This window comes from Erythrolamprus reginae, chromosome 2 (assembly GCF_031021105.1).
Source record: "Erythrolamprus reginae isolate rEryReg1 chromosome 2, rEryReg1.hap1, whole genome shotgun sequence".
NCBI classification, from domain to species: Eukaryota; Metazoa; Chordata; class Lepidosauria; order Squamata; family Dipsadidae; genus Erythrolamprus; species Erythrolamprus reginae.
In genome coordinates, this window is record NC_091951.1 from 93,034,703 (window position 1) to 93,059,527 (window position 24,825).

Consider the following 24,825-nt stretch of genomic DNA (forward strand, 5'->3'; position numbering starts at 1 on the left):
CATATAAATTATATTAAATGTTCAAATTGGTTGCCACTTTTTGTAAACCCTTCCTTATTATTTTGATGCCTTTGAATATCTATATGTATAGTAATATTTTCTCTGAAAAAAATTATTAAAACATATTTCCGGCCAGGGGCAGACTTATGATACCTCCTGTATACAAAAAATCTTATCAATTTTATTTTAGGTAAGCTCATACCCAACCAGTGTCAACATATACTGGTGAACCGCTTACTGGATCAAGTAAAGTCTAATCATAAAACCAACTATCCCTCACCTGCAAACCCATTTCAATATCATATACCTATCTTATTTTCAGTTATATGTAGTTATATGTTATACAGTATATAGTTATTGCCGCATGACAAACTTGAGATATAAAACATGAATACTATATCCCAGCCAGATAAGCACAACAGAAATTAGCTTACTCTCATTTTCCATACAAGCCTAACCCAGTTCAAAGCCATCTCCCAGGGAAAATTACATCATATACTCAACTCCCTAGTTTTATGATAGGTTATTCCAAACTTTATCTCTCTACACACACAAATCAGCTTTTAATCAATGATGGTAGCACTCATTTCAAATTGATGACCAAATTATTTTTAAATGATTAATTAAAAATTAAATTAATTAATATGTTGACAGCTCAGAATTATCTCTTAATAAAATCATCTTCTATTCCCCTAACATAATCCTTTTTCCTCTTAGTCAAGAATACAAATTAAATACAATAATTTCCAAGTGGAATAGTCTATAGTTGAAAATAAAACATCTTATACCAAACGAATACAGGTAGTTCTCGACTTACAATTCATTTAGTAACCACTCAAAGTTACAACAGCATTGAAAAAAATGACTTATGGCCATTTTTCACTCTTGTTGTATATACTCCTGGTCAGTTGAAGGATGGTGAAGAGTTAGATGACTCTGATACAGATAGTGTTTATGAATTAGTGCCAGGCCCTGGGTTACAGGTATCAGAACAGGTGGTAGGCCAGCCACAGGATGTTGCTATGAGTCCAGACTCCAGTGAGGAAGAGACAGACCCTCACTTCAGAATAGTTCAAAAACGCAAGGAGCAAGTGTTACGGAAAATATATTAAGGGGAGGAACAGGTTAATTACTGGAGTGATGTATTCATCATGTCAGGGTGCCAGCGGGGAAGAAGGGCGGAGTTTTTCAATGTTGTAAATCCATCATGGATGTGTGTCGTTTTGGCTCCGGAGTGAATTAGCTTATTCTTTGTTATTTCATAGCTATTCCGGGTGCTTTTGAACTACGCTGTATAGACATAAATCTTAAGATAAGGGAGGAGGCAAGGAGGAATGTTTGTGTGCTCTAATTGCTAAAGATAAAAGAGAGAGGAAAGTGACTTTCTGTAATGTATTTTTAATACGGAGGAGAGGAGAATAAAGATGGAGTTTTTGTTTATGAAATCCTGCATTCAGTAAGCGTTATTCCCAATGTAACTGAAGTTCTACCAGAATCCAGAACAATAACCACTGCAACATCCCCATGATTGCGTGATCAAAATTCAGATGTTTGACAACTGATTGACTTTTATGACGGTTGTAGGGTGTGAGCCCCTTTTATGACTTTCTGACAAGCAAAATCAATAGAGAATCCCTGATTCATTTAAAAATCGTTTTATTAACTTAATAACTGCAGTGATTCATATAACAACTGTGGCAAGAAAGTTTGTAAAATGGGGCAAAACCTACTTAACAAATGTCTCACTTAGCTACAGAAATTTTGAGTTCAATTATGGTCATAAGTTGAGGACTCTCCAATGTAGATCATACTGAATACCACAAATTAGATTACGAATAATTTGCAATTCTTGTCCAGAATTGCAATACTCTTCCTGCAAAATGGAATTTGTCTTGAAAGAGAAAAAGCCTGAATAATTAGCAAGATTCTAGACTAGTACATGTATAAAATTTTTGCACTAGGCTTCTCTCTCCCCCTTCCCCCCAGTTTTCTATACACATACACACACACACATACATAGTTGGAAAGACTATGTCACATCTTCTTCAGCTTTGCAATATTTCTCTCCAGGAGCTTTAAAGAGTAATTGGTCACAGCCTGGCTCAACATACACACACACACACTTAAAGGGAAAATATATTTTCAAAAATATTATAATTTAACAAATTATAATTTGTTTAATTATAAACAAAACAAAATTATTTTAAAAAATATTTATAAATATTTCCAATATGTCTTCAAGCCACACTTTAATCTTTCTAGAAAGAGTCAGAATGGTTATTTAAGTAGAAGTAAGAGGTATAGCTTAAACATTAATTTATAAATTAGTGAACAGCTGACCTCAATATTGTACCTCAATGTTGACTTTATCCAGACCTATCTGCATGGATCTTTCCTGGATGCTGTATAGTTATAAACTACATTATTCACTAAGATATATATTATTTTGAGCTTTTTTTCTCTCATGATGCTATCATTTCAATGAAACATTTTTGGTATACCACTTCTGTATAGATATTCATCTTTTTAAGCACTTAATCGGAAAAGTTAAATAGCTGTATCATGCTTAACTCCTTTGATTGTATAAGCAACCTTCAGAATAAATATAAATAATACAAGTGTGTATTGCTTTGTATTTGTATTGCTTTGATAAGAACAGTTTTGGAACATATGAGAAGGTGGATGTAATGCTGGCTGCAACTCATTAAAGCAGCTATTTCTGTTTCCAGGAAAACTATCTATTTCCAGCTGAATCCAAAAGTCTGCAGATTTCTAGTTACGCTTATGTCAATTTCACATTTTAGAAATGGTAGATACGTATGTTTTCCATGGGAAAGTTTGTACTAATGCTTTCATGAACTATTTACTCAAACCCACTTTTGTGTGAATTAGCAAAACCAGCAAAAGCCCACTTAACTAGTTACTTGTTCTGTCATAACTGGAATATTATTATATTTACTTTGAAAATTTGTACAGAAAATAACTGCCATGTGATGCAGAAATACAAATATACTGTATATTACTTGGAACTCAGCAAACATTCAGTAGATACAAGAGGAAGCAGCATTAGGTATTTAACCTCGTAGGGCAATTATACTATTTCCTGAATTTAATAACTAATAACTATCATAAATACATTTTTAAAACTTACTTTAGAACCCTGGAAAAAGTAGAAGCAAGCACTGGTCCTTCTTTTTTTTTTTATCAGATAAATCTTAATCAGTTCAAAAAAACTGCAAGATAGGTTTCTATAGGATTGAAAACTGATTATTGATTTGAAATATATTTCTGCTAATGACATTTTACAAAATCATTGGTTGATTATGTGATTATTGGTTGATTGCTTATGGAAGGTGTCTTCTGGATCAAGGCTACAGTATCTACATTTTCAATCTGTATAATAATGCAGAGTCCTGCATGTCTCATATAAATATAAATATGCAAGGGACACTAAATATTAGATCTTTGGTAGAGAATTATTTAGGATCCTAACTTAGAAACATAGAAGACTGACGGCAGAAAAAGACCTCATGGTCCATCTAGTCTGCCCTTATACTATTTCCTGTATTTTGTCTTAGGATGGATATATGTTTATCCCAGGCATGTTTAAATTCAGTTACTGTGGATTTACCAACCATGTCTGCTGGAAGTTTGTTCCAAGGATCTACTACTCTTTCGATAAAATAATATTTTCTCATGTTGCTTTTGATCTTTCCCCCAATTAACTTCAGATTGTGTCCCCTTGTTCTAATGATCATTTTCCTATTACAAACACTTCCCTCCTGAACCTTATTTAACTCTTTAACATATTTAAATGTTTCGATCATGTCCCCCCTTACAAGCACTGTCTTACAAGCCCAATAATCAAAACGGTTGTCTACTTCACAAGTAAGTATATTTATAATGGAGAAATCAAGATGATACGTTACAGATGTATTTATTTAAAGAACCGTATTTTTCAGAGTATAAGACTTCCCCCCCCCAAAGAGGGTGGAAATATTGGTGTGTCTTATACACCAAATAGAGTCATTTTTGGCTTCCCAAAACTCCACCCTACGCATCCCATTTTCACAAAAAAAAAAAAAAAAGTGTGCAGAGGGTTTGGGAGATCTGCAGAGTGCTCCTGGGGGATGGGGAGGGCAAAAACATGATGTGTGGAGGGTTTGAGGGGTGAAAAATGGGGCCTTTTTGCAAAAATGGCGCATGCAGAAGGTTTAGGAGAGTTGAAGAGGCATGCTTCAGTGAAGGACTTCCCCTTGAGGTCCGTGTCGCCCCCACCTTGCTGGTCTTCTAAAAGGCTATGAAGACCTGACTTTGCTGGCAGGTCTAGGGCCGCTGATAAAACTATCTTGATCTGGCCACTTAGTATATGAATGATTTTTAAGGGGTTTTTAGATTATTGTTTTTACTTGTTGTACACCGCCCAGAGTCTGAGAGGGGTGTGGTGGCTTATAAGTACAACAAACAAGCAAACAAACAAATCAAAAGACATACTAACATAGGAGGATTACAGAGGATTTACTTCAAATTAGAGTCCATCAGAGTTTTAACATATACTTTATATTTTATTAGTGCTTCATGTCAGAATTAAAAGAAATGATATTGACAGGAAATACCCTGAGCAAATTCAGATGGTCTTCTTCACCATTGTCCAGTTTTTCAAAAAAGAAAAAAAAGTTGAATTTCTAAAGGTTAATTTCTAGCTAAGTATATAGTGTATAATAAATCCAAAGTTAAATTAATACAACTCTTTAACAAGAGCCTTAATAAGTATTGTGTTGGCCAGTCAGCATATGTAAATTACAGAAATAACACCATCAACTGAAGCTTATTGTTACTTGCAATAATAAGGACAGTAGAATTCACAATTATTTATGTTAGGGGATTGCTCAAAAAATAATGTTCTAAAAATATGCAATTGAACCTAATTCTACAGTGCAGATTAGGTTCCCACTAGGGGACCAGATCACAGTTGCAAAATTTCAGATATCACTTGGTTGTCACAAGCAGCAGGAACTAATGCATTTTCTATATTTCTTAGCTACAATCAAATAATTATGACATGCAGTCATGAAATCAAAGAGACATCTGCTATTTGGAAAAAAATACTTTTGACCAGTTTGGAATTTAAACCATAAATAACAATAAACAATAAATGTTGAAAGTCTAAACACTATGGTCTTCCCACTTATGGTTCAGAAAGCTGGACCACTAGAAAAGCTAAATAAATTAATGCCTTTGAATTATTACAGTGCTGGAGCAAACTATTAAGAATACCTTGGATCAGAAGAAATTATTCAATTCCAGGTGAAATAACACCAGACCTCTCCCTTGTTATGTATCCCTGAGATACAATGATAAAACTAAAGTTTAAGGCCCATAAAGCAAAGACAAAAAATAGTGAAGAAGCCTCTGATACTAAGAAAAATTGAAGGCAGTCAAAAAAGAAACTAGCAGAAGATATAAACAAAAGTGTGCAGAACTAAAGAAATTGCTGACCACCAATCTTGGTGAAAGTATTTTTATCAGGATATGAAGAATCATACTGGTGACTGATTCTTCTTTGGGGCTGGGTTTTTTCCAGATTTCAATCTAGAGAAAAACTCTAGAATGCTCAAGTGGTCGCCCATTCAAGTATTAATTAGAGATGAACAGATATACTTTTCAAGTTAGAAGGTTCTGCTGGATTTTATTACCTGCTCAGATGGCTGCATTTTATTTTGTAAAGCTGTGTGAACATTGGTGAATGCAAATAAAAACCTTTTTAAAGCATTTAGGAAAAATAAGGTTATTCATATATGTATGCAAAATACAGATTTACAACTGTTCTGATATTTCATATGAGACACGGATGACACTCCCACATTCCCTTTCCATTCTTGTTTCATAAATTAATAATTTAAACTCAGCTGTCTTTTCACTGTTAATTATTCTGAACATTCACTTTGCTGACCTGGTTTACATGTAATGTAAATCCACAATGTAGCTTACTTGTTTGCTTACTTAGAATACTTAATCCATCCTAAGGGGGGGGGGGGGGAAATAAACTTAAAATTTCAAATCATAGTACAGTGGTACCTCTACTTAAGAACTTAATTTGTTCCGTGACCAGGTTCTTAAGTAGAAAAGTTTGTAAGTAGAAGCTATTTTTCCCATAGGAATCAATGTAAAAGCAAATAATGCCTGCAAACCCATTAGGAAAGAAATAAAAGCTCGGAATTTGGGTGGGAGGGGAAGGAGGAAGAGGAGGAGGAGGGCAGTCGCTGCCGAAGGAAGAAAGTGAGGTGAGGGGAATCAAAAAAATCCAAAACTTTAAGGCTTAAAAAAAAAAGAGGGACTCTTGAGGCGGCGAGGAGAAGCACGTGCCTCCCATAAACCTGGTACGAGCCTGCCTCCCATACACTGCGCCAGAGAGAGAAACCCAGGGGGAATGGCAGGAAACTGGCTGGGCCTTCGTGCCACTCTCAAATTTCCTGGGAAATTTTTTCGGGCTCAGGTTCTTAAATAGAAAAGGGTTCTTAATTAGAGGCAAAAAAAATCTTGAACACCCGGTTCTTATCTAGAAAAGTTTTTAAGTAGAGGCGTTCTTAGGTACCACTCTAGATGGGTTCACATACAATTTCATTATTGATTGCTCTCATAATCACACCTCTAGGTTTGGAAAGTACAGTGATGCACCTGGCTGAAGCATGTGGTTGAAGACCCAAGAAAACTCAGACTCACTAACAGAATTGAAACAACTAGCCCATTACCAACAAAAAATAGAAGAATATGCCTTGATATCCTGCCTATCTTCCAGAAGTTCAAGATGCTCTAAAACACAAGTGTCAAACTCGCCGCGTCACATTACAGTCATCTTATGTATTATGTTTTCCCCCTTTGCGAAGCTGGGGTGGGCATGGCCTGCATCTGGTTCACAGACCCCCAGTTTGACACCCCTGTTCTAAAAATACCTTCTTTACTTTTACTATAATCACAATCCTGTAAATTAAGTTTGTGCTGAACTGTTCAAACTAATAGAGTGCACTGAATTTCCATGGTTAGGAATAGTCCTGAACCCCAATCTATCCCATCCAAATCCTATATCATAATCAATAAATTTTACTGGCTTAATGTGTGAATTATTATTTCACTAAGTCCTCTTTGTCTAGTCATGCCTAACTAAATTCAACTTCTCAAAAACATTTCTGACATGCTCCTGCACAAGATACAACCACATTTGTTTCTCCTGTTTCCCATTTCTCTACATCTCTGTCTTATTCAAATTAGAATTTTCACACTCTCCAGGAAAATTATAAAAAAAGATGCAAAAGCTATTAATGTACTACCAATCTGTAAATGAAATGCAAAAACTGTACTGGAAGAAATATAAGTCAATTATATATATACTTCCCATCCCTCGAATAAAAAACATCTCTTGACAAATCAGCCCACAGGTCTCACATGAGGCACAATTTACCAGGCTCTAATTTTCCTACTTCAGATACATTATACGAAGGTTGGAGAAGGTTTTAATGCTGGGAAAGGTAGAGGAAAGAGAAGAAAAATACAGCCACAGCAAAGTGGATGGACTCAGTTATAGTGGTGATCAGTGCACTCTTAGGAGTCCTGAAATAACATGTTAGGATAGATCGTCTGGAATAAAATCTATGTACCGGTATGTTGTCTCTAAAAGTAAAAAGAATGACTAGATGGCACATAATCAATCAGTCTCTGCACAAACTTTTGTCTATCAAGCTTCTATCTTCTCCTTTTTCGAGTTTTGCTTTCTATCATGCTATTATCCTTCAGTTTTCTGATCATGGCATTAAACAATCTTTATTAATTCGATTTCCAGTGCCACCCAATTGCCAACTGATTCAGAACTTCTAGCAAAGCAGATTAAAACAAAACCAAGACAATAAATTGTAAAGAGTCAAGATAATAAAACAGCCATGCCAGGAGAATGATCTGACGGTATGATTGATTATATGCCATTAGGTAGGTGTTAACTTTTACTGACCACATATAGTAGATAGATTTTCTTCAGGAGGATATCTGCCATCTGATCCTTCAGACATTTCAGCAGTACACCTACCACCACTATAATTGAGTCTCTCCGCTTCACAGAGGAAGACCTTACAAATACATAATTACCTGTAAGTTCACAAATCATCCCAGCCCAGAGCTGGAGGAACAGCCAGGTTTTTAAGACAATCCTAAAGAACTACAGTGATACCTCGTTTTACAAACGCCTCGTCATACAAACTTTTCGAGATACAAACCCGGGGTTTAAGATTTTTTTGCCTCTTCTTACAAACTATTTTCACCTTACAAACCCACCGCCACCGCTGGGATGGCCCACCTCCGGGCTTCCGTTGCCAGCGAAGCACCCGTTTTTGTGCTGCTGGGATTCCCCTGAGGCTCCCCTCCATGGGAAACCCCACCTCCGGACTTCCGTTGCCAGTGAAGCGCTCATTTTTGCAATGCTGGAATTCCCCTGCAGCATCGCAAAAACACAGAAGTCCGGAGGTGGGGTTTCCCATGGAGGGGAGGCTCAGGGGAATCCCAGCAGTGCAAAAATGGGCACTTCGGCTGGCAAAAGGGGTGAATTTTGGCCTTGCACGCATTAATCGCTTTTCCATTGATTCCTATGGGAAACACTGTTTCGTCTTACAAACTTTTCACCTTAAGAACCCCGTCCTGGAACCAATTAAGTTTGTAAGACAAGGTATCACTGTATATAATTGGAGCTCAATGGACAGGATTGGGGGGGGGGGGAGAGAAATGGCATGCTAGGTCAGGAATTCTGGGAGTTGAAGTCCACATGTCATAGAAGAGCCAACTTTGCCTACCCCTGTGCTATCCCAAAGGGCAGCAACAGAGAAGGCATTACTCCTTGACCCCATCAATAAGATTTCTTTATTGACAAGACCTTGTCAGATCTCAGAGCAGGCAGGAACCATGAGGGAGCGGTAGTCTCACAAGTATCCAGATCCTAAGCCACGAAGGACTATAGATCATCAGCACCTTGAATTCAACTCAAAACCCAAAAGCTACATTCTGAACCAGCTATAGCTTCCATCTAATCTTTAATGATAGCTCTATTCATTATGATCTCCTCTTCTAGTACAACGACATTTTTCAAAAATCTGTCTGTTATCCAATCTTCCAGAACAGATGCACCAGTGTACTGGGGGTAAATCTGTTTCAGACAGATTCTGTTCCCTCGGTAGACACAGTTGAATATACAATGTATCATCACATTTTTCTACAATAACTTCATTTAATATGTGCCATAACTATCATAATTCATACTTTCTAGTTTTTCAAACTCCGATTCTGTGTGTCAAAATGCAACCCATAGAGGCAAAATAAATGCAAATAAATGCATCTGAAGTGTCTATTTCACTTTAATACTCAGTAATAAGAGTAATTCTAATATATATATATAATATTCTAATATATATATATCTCACATGTTTTTGCTGAATTTTTAAAATTAAGGGAGACTAGAATAGCGCTATTTAACACACACATATATATATATATATGTTTTTTCTGTTGGATCACCCACGGTTTATTGAAGGAACGTCACATTCAGCAAAAACATATGATACATACAGATAGATAGATAGATAGATAGATAGATAGATAGATAGATAGAGATAGAGATAGAGATATAGATATAGATATAGATATAGATAGATAGATATATGGCGGTCTTGGTATATTCGGGTTTCTTCCCGTGTAGGATTTAGAAATTTCTGGCGACGTTTCAACGAGGTACCACTCGTCATCTTCAGGCTGGTGCTTCTGTCCTTGTTCTAGGGCGAACACAGAGAGACCTGAGCTGCCTTCCTTTTATAAACACTGGTGGCTGGGTATGGTTTGATGGCTCAGCAATTGCCTGCTGTGGAGAAACTTCCTGGTGAGTCAGTGGGGTAGCACCTGTGGTCGTTGATTTAACTGAGGTATGCTGATTAGTTAATGATTGTGGATTAGGGGTGATATCCTGAGTAGTTGGAGCTTGCAGGCTACTTGGTTGTTTTGCAATGTGTGTTCTGAGTCTGGTTTCAGTTTCTATGGCTGGGATATGTTTGTAAATGAGGGCTGGTTTCCAGATGTCTGGAGGTATCATCCCGCTTGTTCATATTTTGGGGATGTTTTTCTATCTCGAGATAGAAAAACATTCCCAAAATATATAGAAAAGAGATAGAAAAACATCCCCAAAACATAGATAGAAAAGAGATAGAAAAACATCCCCAAAATATGAACAAGCGGGATGATACCTCCCGCCTACCAAACATCTGGAAACCAGCCCTCATTAACAAATGTATCCCAGCCATAGAAACTGAAACCAGACTCAGAACTCACATTGCAAAACAACCAAGTAGCCTGCAAGCTCCAACTACTCAGGATATCACCCCTAATCCACAATCATTAACTAATCAGCCTACCTCAGTTAAATCAAGGACCCCAGGTGCTACCCCACTGACTCACCAGGAAGTTTCTACACAGCAGGCAATTGCTGAGCCATCAAACCACACCCAGCCACCAGTATTTATAGAAGGAAGGCACCTCAGGTCTCATTGTGTTCGCCCTAGAACAAGGACAGAAGCACCATCCTGAAGATGATGAGTGAGACCTTGTCGAAACGTCGCCAGAAATTTCTAAATCCTACATGGGAAGAAACCCGAATATACCAAGACCGTCATATATATATCTACAGCAGCACGAAGCTTACAACTTCAGCCTGATGATGGTGAATGTGATTTCACCGAAACGTTGCATAGACACTCAAAATATTACACGGGGCAAAACACGAACTCAGAACAATCTACATATATATATATATATACACACACATACACACACATATACACACACACATATATATACATACACACACATATATACATACACATACCGTATACACACACACATTGCTCACAAAACTAAAGGGAACACTTAAACAACACAATATAACTCCAAGTAAATCAAACTTCTGTGAAATCAAACTGTCCATTTAGGAAGCAACACTGATTGATAATCAACTTCACATGCTGTTGTGCACATTCAACTTTGTACAGAACAAAGAACTCAGTGAGAATATTTCATTCATTCAGATCTAGGATGCGTTGAGTGGTCCCTTTATTTTTTTGAGCTGTGTGTGTGTGTACACACACACACACACACATATTTGTTTTCATTGATTTTCACAGGAATATACAGTGTTCCCTCGATTTTCACGGGTTCGAACTTCATGAAAAGTCTATACCACGGTTTTTCAAAAACATTAATTAAAAAATACTTCGTGAGTTTTTTCCCTATAGCACGGTTTTTCCCACCCAATGATGTCATATGTCATCGCCAAACTTCCGTCTGCTTTTAATAAATATTTTTTTTAATAAACTTTAATAAATAAACATGGTGAGTAATAATCTAAATGGTTGCTAAGGGAATGGAAAATTGCAATTTAGGGGTTTAAAGTGTTAAGGGAAGGTTTGTGATACTGTTCATAGCCAAAAATAGTGCATTTACTTCCGCATCTCTACTTTGCGGAAATTCGACTTTCGCGGGCGGTCTCAGAACTCATCCCCCGCAAAAAGCGAGGGAACACTGTACATGTGTATGTATGTATGTATGTATGTATATATATATATATATATATATATATATATATATATATATATATATATATGTAATAACATATACAGTAATGGGAAATACTGTATATTATTTCATTTTATTTATTTATTTGTCAAATGTATAGGATAGTAGTAGTTTGTATAAACATAAGAAAAAAAGTAACGATAAAAGAGGATAGTAGGACAGTAGAATAGGGGCAGTAGGCACAATGGCAGCTTATGCATGCCTCTTACAGACCTCTTAGAAACAGGGTGAGATCAACTGTAGACAATCTAAGGTTAAAGTTATATAATGACCTAGATGCATTTATGTTAACATAAAATATAAAACACAAACATTTTTTTTAAATTTACACAAAAATAAAATAAAAGCCTTTACAAATTTAAGCAAGCAACTACAAGTTTGGTGAGCTAAACAGAACCGACATAAAGCAGCAACTACTACCAGGTGTTCTTACTTTGAAGTTTTCCAGGTGTTACCACAAGACTTTGCTTCACAACTGATTAAAATGGAAAGCAGGCAGCCCGGTTTAAAGTTATATACCGTCGTGCCCAAGCCTTCCCACAGCGCGCGCGCCTCAAATTATTGCCCTACTTCGACGCCAGCTTTACCACCTTATTCGCATCTTTGCTCCCGGTACATTATCCGCCGCTTCCCTCAGAGGGACGCTTAAAAGTCTCCCAGCCTTGCAGGCAGCAGGAGCGTTAAAAGAGGAGAAATCCCGCGTCTTTTTCTTCGCCTGGTGGGAAGAACCCTCTTCCTCCCGTGCGCTAGTTTCCTCCAGCTTCTTCCCACCCAGCCAGCCGAGGATCACGGTCGCCGATCCCCTCGCCCGCACCTCCCGGCCTTTCCGTCCCACCCGGGGTGCCCACGCAAAAGCCTGGCTGAAGCAATGCAGCGGCCATGCATTCTCCGGGCGGCCGCGATGCGGTGTGCCTGCCGCCTGGCCTTCTTTCTCCTCGCGCCACGGGGAGGCGGGGGGCGGAGGGCTTCCCATTCTCTGCCTCCCACCTACCCACCCACCCCGTGGGCCCATCCGCTCCCCCGGCGGCGCCTCCATTGGTGCGCGGTCTCTCCCTCCCTTCCCCTCCCATCCATCCTCCTTCTCGGCGGCTCCAGCCAGAGTCCGCGGCTAGCCTTACCTCCTAGCGGGGCTGCGGGCCAGGGCCGCTGAGGGAGCCCGAGGGGGGAGGGGCCGCCGAGGCGCTCCGCGCGCTCCTGCTTGCGCGCCGGCCCCTAGTTTCCAACGCTCGTCGTGGTCGCCGTCACCGCCTCCTCCTCCTCCTCCTTTCTCGTCGCTCCTCAATCCCTCCGCTTGGGGTACGCAACGGTAATACGTCCCCTTAGTCGGAGCTACTCGGAGGATTTCCCCGGGCAGCAACAGGCACACCGACAGCAAAGGTTCCGAGAGTGTACAAAGGTTCCCACATCCCTTGGGAGAGAAAGTTGGCACGGAATAGAGGAAGGGAGCGAAAAGAGGGTGGGGGAAAAAACGAAGGGTCGGAGGACTTCAGGAGAAACTTATTTGGGACAAAGATGGGGGCGGGCGTGTGGGGGGGGCGTTGTTTATTTATTTATTTAATTGGATTTGTATGCCGCCCCTCTCCGAGGACTCGGAGCGGCTCACAGCATATATAAAAAAGAACAGTAATATAATCCAATTAGTACTACAATATTAAAAAGAATTAGAAAGAGAAGATTAACCTAAAAAATTAACTCATTCCATGAAATGAATAACTTAAATGAAATTAATGACAATCATTGTTGTACCTCATGATTCTTGATCAATGTATCTTTTTCTTTTATGTACACTGAGAGCTTGTTTGTTTGTTTGTTTTTTAATGCCGCCCTTCTCCTTAGACTCAGGGCGGCTTACAACATGTTAGGAATAGCACTTTTAAAAACAGAGCCAGCATATTGCCTCCACAATCCGGGTCCTCATTTTACCCACCTCGGGAGGATGGAAGGCTGAGTCAACCTTGAGCAGGTGATGAGATTTTGAACCGTTGACCTGCAGATCTAGAAGTCAGCTTCAGTGGCCTGCAGTAGGGCAGCAAAGAAAAATTCCTTGTGTGTCCAATCACACTTAGCCAATAAAGAATTCCACTCTATTCCTAAAGGGGTTAAAACAGAACCCGAGACACTGCAGGCCTAGAAAGAAGCAGGGAAAGGAAAATTCCAGCGTCTGTCTTCTTGTCCACACAGAGCTCTTAACTTCAGGTCTACTTGTTCGGCATCAGCTGGCTTCAACGCCACTGTTGTACCAAGGGAAAAAAAGGGTGCCCACGTGGTCCTTGCAAATAACAAAACAGTTATAGTGTCGGGTTTTTTCCCCCTGAAACCCCCACCACTACCCAATGTTTCTTAAAATGTAGCTGAATGTAATGTAGGGCTTGCATATAAAGGGGGGGGACGACAAATATTGTTCTGAATATGGACTGAAATATCATAAGGTTACAGCAGTGGAGCAACCCCAAGAAGTTTTGAATGTTTTGCAATATTACTGACTGAAAAGTTGAGAGAAGAGCAACAGGAAAAACATTTGTGTGCAGCCTGCAACTGAGGGCTATATACAGCCTTTAGCCTAATTTTATGTATGTATGTACGTATGTATGTATGTATGTATGTATGTATTTTATTTGTTTGTTTGTTTGTTTTTGTGTTTGACTTGTATGCCGCCCCTGAAGACTTGGAGCGGCTCACAACAATACAAAGCACAAATCTAATAGTATTTAAAACAATTATAAAACCCCATTATAAAACAGTCATACCATCCAATTAATCCAAACTAAAGAAGTCTCATTTTTTGAAGCTTACATGTAGATCTATTCCACAGTCAGAAATAGAAAGTTACTATTAATACCATGAAAAATCTGGCATGCAAAGTAATTACAATACTAATATTAATTTGCGAATATATGAGTACCTAATAGTTGGAGATATTGCATTACAACAACAGATGCAGAATAAAGTTATCAGACTTCAAGATAAAAAATAGCAAAAGCAAGTAGAAGAAAGGATATAACAGAAGAGCTATCTCCAGGTTTAACATCTAGCCTGGATGTCACTGATGTTGTAAAACAGCCATATAAAGAGAAAGATTTTAGGTAGATAGATAAAAATAGATGCCAGTCGTCCAGTCCTTAGAACACAAATGGGATGTGGATGTAAGATATCTTTAACAAAAGGTCTTTCCTTAGCAAGCTGTGAGGAGGTAGTAAGAGTGCTGTATTTTATTTATTTATTTATTTTTTATTTATAAGCCGCCGCTCTCCAAGGACTCGAGGCGGCTTACAACACATAGAAGAAACAGTAGAACAGAGTTAACCCCTCATCAAACCCATTCTGCAATAGAAGACTTCTTTGAATAAGGAATGTGAAAGGAAGCAGTAATCTGGGTCCAGAAAAACTGGGCAGGGCGTATCAAAACTGCCGATAAAAAGCATCTTCAAGAACAGCGGCCTGTCCCAATAGTTATTAAAATTGTAGTCAAGAGAATGGTGAAACTAATTTAGAATACCCCAATCTGTGTGGATCACTGAAATCTTATTTTTCCCCCACCTCCGAACTCCAGCAGCGTTCATTGCCAAACAAATCCTCACTGTAAGATATGAAGGGGAACCATAGTTAACACATTGGAGAATGTGAGCAGGCCTGGATCAAAGCTTGATGTTGGACCACACAAGAACATTTCCCCACATTTGTGGGGCTTTGGCTGATAAAGGCAGCAGGCGGTCCATGAAAAAATGGGTACAGCCCAGACTGTACAGCAATTCTCACTGATGACAGCATCCTGGAGTCTTGAGAGGCACCATGAGCATCTAGTGTCAGTGAACTTGTTCCTGCTGGTTGTGAGGACAGGAAGAAGGTGACTCCAGCAAGGGGGCCGGTTGTAGCCTCCCAGATAAAGTTGAAGCTCCTGCCTCCACCGACCGACTGCCATAAGCGCTGTCTTCCTTCAACTCTGTGCTTTGCAGCTTGTCGAAAGTCTCCAATCTCTGTAGTAAACTCACACCTTCCGTCAGCCCCATGGAGCCAAGGGCTTCCAACAGACCTTCCAGGCTGCCACTAGCAATCTCATAGCTGGGTAGGAGTCTTCTGCTGGGTAGGTGTCTTTGTACATCTCCACCAAACTGCAGAGACCCAATTTCTTGGCCAGTTCTGTCCAATTTGACCCTTGGCAGCCGTGGTTTAAGAGCATCTCTAACCTCTGAAGAACGTCGTTATTCAAAAGCAGGACATTCCCTTGCTCAGGCTCAAAAGAAATACCAGCCTGCTTCTTTCCAGCATCCTGCTTTAAAGCTTGTAGTAGTATCTCTCTTACCTTCTGGCTACAGGTCGAATCAAGAGGGGTATGTCCACAACCCTGATCTGTTTCAGGTATTTTGGACTGCTCGCTCTCCAACATAGGACTATAATCCAGGCCTTGCTTGGTTGGTTCCCCATAAGTAAGGGTGCTGTAGCTTTTATGAGAATCTTTATAAAATTAGAAGGGACCCCGACAGTGAAGAAAAAGTGAAGCAAATAGTATGCTCCACAGAGTTTCAGAGCAGTCTTACTTCACACATATGAAAACTCATAGTCAGACTATGTAACTCAAGAAGAAAACTCTGATGAGACTTAGAAGTGCTGACAGAAACACAATACTTTTAGATGAAATAACTAAAGATAAGGACATTCGCTGTCAATTCTACCTAGATAGTCAGGATGTAAAACCCAAAGGGAAGTATGACAAATACTCCCATGGGGGGAGGGGGATCAATTGCTCCTCCTATTTTCCAAAATTTCCTGGATATAGTTGAACCATTATCAAAATCAGTGAAAAAGAACCATTATACAGCACAATATTCTGGTTTTATGTAACTATGCTACTAGATACCCTGAGGCAAACCCCCTGAGCGTAATAACAACTATAGTAACTCAACTGAATTGAAGAAGACATTCAGTGAAGAGGATGTACCTAATGAGATTTAGATAGATCATGCTCCAAGTTTTCAGTTCTACTGAAGCATTTGTAAGTAGATATAGCCATATTTGGAATTAGAGCCGGTCTGTACTACCCTCAAACAGATGAATTAATGGAGTGTCCTAATCAGACTTTGAAAAAAACGATTGAAGAAATATCTTAAGTATTGGAATGTCTGTATGCTTTTTGCATACAGATATTCCTCAACATACAATCACAATTGAGCCTGTAATTTTGATCATAAATTGTGATCACTAAGCACGTGACTAAACTCAATTTTGTAACTGTTTTTATGATGGTCGCAAAATGAGTGAACATAAGTATTAACAGAATATGTGGTTATGAAGTGAATCCAGCATATCCAATGAGAATTTTTTGCCATTCTCTGTTTGAAAACAGAAAAAAAAAACCCCTGCAAATCGCAGTTATATGGTCATGGGATGCTGCAACAGTTATAAATGCAAGCACCAAGCATCAGAAATACGATCATATGATCCACATAATTTCAAACAGAGGTTGTAAGTAGTTGTTTTTTTTAAAGTTCATCATAATTTCAAACAGTTGTTAAGAGACCAATCATACATCAAGGTCTGCATTGAGAAGTTATACAAGCTTCCCCGTTCATTTATTTAAAATATTTAAAATATCCATACAGATATATAGACACCCATCTTATATTAAATTGTGGTTGGCTCCCAATCAACAAATAAAACAAAACATCAATAATAAAACAAAACAACACATATGTTTAATAAAACCACACATCTACTAAAACCATAAACATTAAAAACCTGGCACCAAAGGAATTGCCTTCTGCATAAGGAAGGATGTCCTTTTGCAGTTCTCACCTAAAAGTTGTTGCATAGGCCTATTTAGCTTTTTATTTATTCCTAACGCTATGTGCATAGTTCTACAGAATGTAGAGGCTAACTGAAAACTAGCCTGTTTGGGAAGATTGTGTGTTCCTTTATCTAATCAAGCAAAACGTTGCAAACAATAAATTGTAATGTTTATTTCACAGGCATGCCTCGCTGACGAAATCCAAGCAGGATTCTCACCCTTTGAGTAGATAGTTATATACAGCTTGCTCCAAGCTTTCTAGGGTCTCCCACATCCCCCCTGAGGCACTCCTCACTCCTTACTGTGCTGCTGCTCTCTGCTCAGAGGCTGAAAATCCAAGGTGGATTTTGGCTCCCTCCCTCCCTGGCTGAAAGAGCTGCCTGTTTAGGTTTCAGTGATGTGGTGCAACATTTTGCAACGGCTGGTATCAGGTATAAAGCATCCTTTTTCAGGCCGTTGTTCATTCCAACTATTGATAAGAAATGGCCATAATTCAAGGAGTACCTTTAAAAGGATTGTGATAGAGCACGTGTATGTGGAGGTAGCAGGAACATTACAATGATTTGGGAAGAAATGTTTTGTAAACTGCTTGCATAGACTGCAAATGGTTTTTTTTTTTTGCAAAGACTTTACAGAGCTCTATTGTGAACATTATTCAGCGTAGCTCGGAAATTGCCTATAGGAGTCTTGGGATAGTATGCAGCATCTCAGTGCCAGCACCGTGATACAGGAAAGAACACAAGGGGATTTGCCAAGGACCAAGGGCACAGAGTGGTCACAGAAAGCAGAAAAAGTAGACATAGATAGACCAATGAACCAAAGTAAACTTGTATAGCTACACTAGTAAGTATGTAATAAGGGGATCCACCTATCCTTTCATATAGGAACTAAATAGTTATTTAAAGTATATAGCAGATTCGGATCAAATGAAGATCTTAGTGAGGCGCTTTCAGTGTTATTGAAATTGAAGAGGCATAATGCATATTAATTGAGCACAATGCAAATATTAAATTATTAAGTTATCTATATTTTTCTTAGGTAGGTAGGTAGTCTTCATTTAATGATAATTCATTCAGCGACTGCTTCAAATTATGATTGCACTGAACAAAGGGACTTATAATCCTCTCTACATGGGGCTACCTTTGAAAAACTTTTGGAGACTACAGGTAGTACAAAATTCAGCCGCTTGAGCTTCACAGGCCTCCCAAGATATGCTCATGTCCCACCATCACTCTGCAAGCTGCATTGGCTGCCGATTGGTCTCCAAACACAATTCAAAGTGTTGGTTATGACCTACAAAGCCCTACATGGTTTAGGACCAGATTATTTATGAGACTGCCTTATGCCTCATGTATCCCAGTGACTGGTTAGGTCCCACAAAGTCGGCCTTCTCAAGGTCCCATCAACCAGACAATATCATCTGGTGGGGCCTAGGGGAAGAGCCTTCTCTGTGGCAGCTCTGGCCCTTTGGAACTAACTCCCTCCAGAAATTTGTACTGCCCCCGCCCTCCTGGCCTTTCACAAGGCTCTAAAAACTTATCTCTATCAGCAGGCTTGGAGCCATTGAGTGTTACACCTAGCTCTGATGATTAGAATGTATATGGGCTGAATGTGAATGATAGTTTTTAATGAACCGGGGCTTTAGATTATATTTTTAAGTTTGGATTTCTTATTCATTGCATTTTTGTATTTATTCTGCTGTGAACCATCCTGAGTCTATGGAGGTGGGCAGCATAGAAATCTAATGAATGAATGAATGAATGAATGAATGAATGAATGAATGAATGAATGAATGAAAGAAAACCATGTCTGAAGTTATGGCCATTGCAGCACCCCTGCAGATTATTTTAATACATTGCACTCATAATTTAGGCCTTATTAAGTATGAAGACAGCACTGTAGGTGATCTGGTTTAGGACATGGGTGGCACATTCAATCCTGACTTTCTTGGTGGTTTTTGATACCACTGATCACGATATCTTTCTGGAACCCTTGAAAGGGTTAAAACAGGGCTGTGAAACTTGGGGTCCAAATGCGTCATGTGCTGGTCACACCTAGGGGGGAAAAAGTGGACAAAGTCACTATTTCACGTGACACTGATGTGACAATGCGAGTTTGACACCCCTAGGTTAGAAGGTGAGTTCTATCGAAGTTCTCCTCCTTCCTCTGAATCCAGTTCCAATCAGTATTAGTGAGGGGTGAGAGATCCAGTTCTAAGCTTCTATTCCACAGGATGCAACTTGTGTTTAACATTTACATCAAGTTGTTGGGCAAATATATCCTCCACAGTGGAGTTAAGTATCATCAGTATGCTACTGACACTCAGTTAGGCTGTCCATTAAGGTCCTTTCTCACATTTCTATTCAACATACATTTGCTATCACCACAAACATTTCATTGGACATTTATCAATAACTATATTAAATAACCAAGGAGATATCAGCATCTTTTTTCAACTTCCTAATCAGCAGTGCTTCAAGTGCTTTTTCAGGACGGTACTTTTTCAGGACCTAACTGGACTTCCTTGTTTTTTTTCCTTTTGAAGATGTTTTGTTTCTCTTCTAAGAAGCTTCTTCAGCTCTCGCAGTGGGGAATGGAAGGATTTATATTCCTTGCAGACAGCTGATCATTTGCATCCTTTTAAAGGGTCGTTGAAGCACTTGAAGGTTTATAAATGAATATTAAAAACCTGAATATAAACTCTTCCATTCCCCATTATCCTGCCAGAGCTGAAGAACCTTGTTGGATGAGAAGTGAAAGGTCTTCAAAAGGGAAAAAAAACAAACTCCGGTTGCCTCCTGAAAAGGCACCTTTGGGACAACCATACCTGAGAATGTCTGCAGACTTTTAGTGATTCAGATGCTAAATGTTCTATTTATTCCTATCATGCTTTACATCGATCCTATACTTACTAAACTAAAGACAAATTCATTGTGTGTCCAGTCACACTTGGCCAATAAAATTCTATTCTATTCTATTCAATCTTCAACCACGTAGTTGTGCAGCAGTACTGTTTTAAGGCTATTCTTTTAGCATAATCAAACCAGAATATCTCCGGGACCGCCTTCTGCCGCACGAATCCCAGCGACCAGTTAGGTCCCACATAATGGGCCTTCTCCGGGTCCCGTCAACTAAACAATGTCGTTTGGCGGGGCCCAGAGGAAGAGCCTTCTCTGTGGCGGCCCCGGCCCTCTGGAACCAACTCCCCCCAGAGAACAGAATCCCTCCCACCCTCCTCGCCTTTCGTAAGCTCCTTAAAACCCACTTCTGTTGTCAGGCATGGGGGAATTGAGACATACCTTCCCCCTAGGCCTATACAATTTATGCATGGTATGTTTGTGTGTGTGTTTGGTTTTTAATAAGGGTTTTTAGTAATTTAAATATTAGATTTGTTATATGCTGTTTTTATTATTGTTGTTAGCCGCCTTGAGTCTACGGAGAAGGGCGGCATACAAATCTAATAAATAAATAAAATAAATAAATAAATAAATAAATGTTTCTCTAAATCAACAACCATAGAATAAACTTTATTTTTCAAATCCCATACTTGAAATTCTCAGTGACCTATGGAAGAAAAATCTGTTCTGCACGCCCCCGTCTGGCAAAATATTATATTGCACTAGGGAAATGGGGAATACAGTACAGTAATTAAAACTTGCAGCATACTTTAGCCCAGTGTTTCTCAACCTTTTTTTTCACTTGTGGACCTCTTCCAATCTTGTTTTTCTCCTGTGACTCCTGTAGTTCCATTGCTGTAAATGAACATGACTGTAACTGGTGCATTTTCTGGCCTCAACAAGATAGAATACGCACTACAATACATCGTTGTTTTTCTATGACCATCTCAGCAATTGCCCTAATCCCTGTTACACGTTTTTCACCCTTGGCCTCCTTGAAATATCCTGTGGCCCCCAAGGTGCTGTAACTCCCTGGTCAAAAAAGCTGTTGGAAGAAATGTCCTTCTGGTTTCAGTTCCAAGTGGGGAAGATAGACACTGCAAACATGGTGGCTGTTTGGAAAGATGGTTTTAATGGCGGACAGGATCACATCGCTCAAGTTCCTCAGCAGAAAAGGGAAGAGATGCTGGAAGTGACTTGGTTTTAGGCCCTCTCTAGGCTCCACCCTAGTGCTTCCAGTTCCTGTGTAAGAAATGCACTCTGGTGGTCAGACTGGTCAGACTCCTAGGGGACAGCGGTCTTAGCTAACTTTGTAGGCTCTGTCCCCCAGGCTTGGTGGAGCCTTGCTGACTGATGTAATCTTCCCAGAAGCCATGTGGTGAGATGGGTGGAGGGCTAATACTATCATATCCTGAAAGCCATGTCTTAATCCCATCACCCCGGAGCTGAAGGGAGGTAGATCTTTGTTACGTAGAATAGACTGGCTCAGTCTTTAATGGCCCAATGACAAAAGTGGTGGTGAGATAGGTGGAGGGCTAACACTTATGTAGAATAGACTGGCTCAGGCCTATTGGAACAATGCTATTATGCCACCCCTAGTCCTTCTTTTCATTAAACTAGACACACCCAATTCCAGCAACCGTTCTTTGTATGTTTCAGTCTTCACTCTCCTAATCATTTCTGAGTCTACGGAGAGGGGCGGCATACAAATCTAATAAATAATAATAATAATAATAATAATAATAATAATAATAATCATCATCATCATTTTTGTTTTACTTCTCTGCACTTTTTCCTAGAGTCTCAACATCTTCTTTATATCGTGGCAACCAAAACAATGCAGTATTCCAAGTGTGGTATTACTAAGACAATATAAAGTAGTATTAACACTTCATGTGATCTTGATTCTATCCCTGTTTTTGCAGCCTAGAACTGTGTTGGCAGCTACAACACACTGCTGCCTCATATTTAAGTGATTGTCCACTAGGACTCCAAGATCCCTGTTACAGTTACTACTATTGAGCCAGGTGGCACCTATACTATACCTGTGCATTTTGTTTTTCTTGTCTAAATGTAGAACCTTACTTTTTTAACGATTGAATTTCATTTTGTTAGATAGGGCCCAATGTTCAAGTCTGTCGAGATCATTCTACTTTCAGTAAAAAAAAAATCAAAACTAAGCCTCCTGGTGATAAGATTAACTATTTTATAACAGTTTTTTATTATTTATTATTTATTTATTTATTTAATTTTTATGCCACCCTTCTCCTTAGACTCAGGGCGTCTTACAACATGTAAGCAATAGCACTTTTTAACAGAGCCAGCATATTGTCCCCACAATCCTGGTCCTCATTTTACCCACCTTGTAAGGATGGAAGGCTGAGTCAACCTTGAGCCGGTGATGAGATTTGAACCGTTGATCTACAGATTTACAGTCAGCTTCAGTGGCCTTCAATACAGTACTCTACTTGCTGAGTCACCATGTATTGTATAAGATATATTGTATTTTATAAGAGTTTTGTATTGTAATCTGCCTGTATTATAATCTGCCCATATTGCTTTCTGCCCTATGGGCAGGAAGAAGGATAGCAACCATAACTACCATCCCAGAGAAAGAGCCAAAAAGAATTTATGGGTCACAAGGTGACCCTTAGAGAGGAAGGAGTAGAAGGTTTCAAAGAGTGAAGTGATGAATGACTCTGAAATGTTCTTGTAGCCTAACTGGCAAGTTGGAGCTATTTTCTCTATCAGCAGATGTCCTCAAGAAGAAGATGTACCATCTGTCTGCAAATCATACCAGATGTTACAGAGTTGTGACTAACTGAGGCATGGCAGGAGTTTATAAAAATGACATAATGTCTTGTTACAGTAGGTACTCTGGAAAGATTTTATTCTGAAAAATAGGAATTATATGAAGAAATTCATTATGCATTTTTGCTCCATGTTTAAACATTACTGTTGTACAATCTAAATCTCACCCTCAAAAGAACCATAGTCAGCTGGTATGTAACAATATATGGAGAACCACAGGGTCTATATTCCATAAATGCCAAGTTTTATTAAATTTATTTTTTGAGAAAAGGACTTATAGTATTTAACAGCATAATAATTTCTGTTACTTGTTTCACAGAGTGATTCCTGTTGAAGAGGGAATACTTTGCTTTGGAAACAGTTAATACACACTTCACATATATGAATCAATTGAGATTTCAAATTTCCTGTGCCTTTTCTTTTATCCTTTTTCTTTTGTCTCTTGCATTGTTGGCCCCAGTCCTTGGTGGTATTTTTCTCAGCTTTTGCTTCATTTTCCTCTTTAGCTTTAATTAAATAAACAATTCATGAAATTGTTAAGGTGTTTGCCAATTACATCTTTCATGAGATCTACATCTTATCTTCTCTGAAGTCATTCGTGAAAATAATGCAAACTACAGTAGTCCAGAAACTTTTCTTGGCAGCTAAGTCTACGTAGCCAGTTGTTTGCTTCCAAGAGCCAATTCTGTCTTATGCAGAACAATTAGCTTGGAATATAGAAACGTTATTTGTGCTTTCAATTTCTGTTTTATTCCAGTCCAGCTCATACTCTCTGGAGATCCATTCAATATACAGTGATACCTTGTCTTACAAACTTAATTGGTTCCGGGATGAGGTTCTTAAGGTGAAAAGTTTGTAAGACGAAACAATGTTTCCCATAGGAATCAATGGAAAAGCGATTAATGCGTGCAAGCCCAAAATTCACCCCTTTTGCCAGCCAAATGTCATTTGATTGACATTTTTGATACTGTTAATGTATGAGCAGAGTAATCCTTGTTTACCAAGGTTGTGCACACACATAAACATTTAGATTGAGATTAGTTATGAGTAACTACTCAGCACATACAGATAAATTTGAATTAAAATTTACTTAGAGAAATAGCATGTTCAGATAAACAGTCTAAATTCATACACATAATAAGTCATAATAACAAAACAAATATTACCAAGTACATAGTCTTTCTTACAGTTGTCTTTGTCATAATCAGTAAACAAAGATATCAAAGATAGCTAAACACATTTTAGCTATCATAGATAACTACAACACAGAGAGATTGCAGACATTGCAGAGCATACATACAGTGAGTAGCCATTAAGGGTGAGTAGCCAGAGACAAAAAAGAAACAGAGAAGTTCCAGAGATAACACCTGGCAACTTCAAATATCAACCAACAAATGCTCTACCCTCCACATCGGCAAAAAGAATCCAAACCGCACATACGAACTGAATAAACAATCTCTCACTGCCAACCTACACTCAGTAAAAGACCTTGGAATACTAATATTGAATGACCTAAGTGCTAAAGCCCATTGCAACAATATCGCCAAAAAAGCTTCTAGAGTTGTTAACCTGATCCTACGCAGCTTCTGCTCAGGCAATCTCACACTACTCACAAGAGCCTACAAAACTTTTGCCAGAACCATCCTAGACTACTGCTCATCTGTCTGGAACCCATACCAC

The 24,825-nt window shown here is 38.9% G+C and overlaps 1 protein-coding gene across 3 annotated transcripts in view; it reads right to left on the reverse strand.

Annotated features, from left to right (window-relative positions):
• RAD54L2 (RAD54 like 2) overlaps nt 1-24,825 on the reverse strand; it is an 86,787-nt gene that overhangs the window by 58,962 nt on the left and 3,000 nt on the right. Inside the window, exon 1 of one of the 3 annotated variants that reach the window (XM_070738712.1) lies at nt 12,774-12,953. The exons of 1 other annotated variant lie outside the window; for it this stretch is intronic. The gene's annotated coding sequence lies outside the window, so the exon portion shown is untranslated. Of the gene's footprint in view, nt 1-12,245; nt 12,318-12,773; nt 12,954-24,825 lie in introns of those variants that run through there. One more of the 3 variants, XM_070738713.1, reaches the window with a different exon arrangement.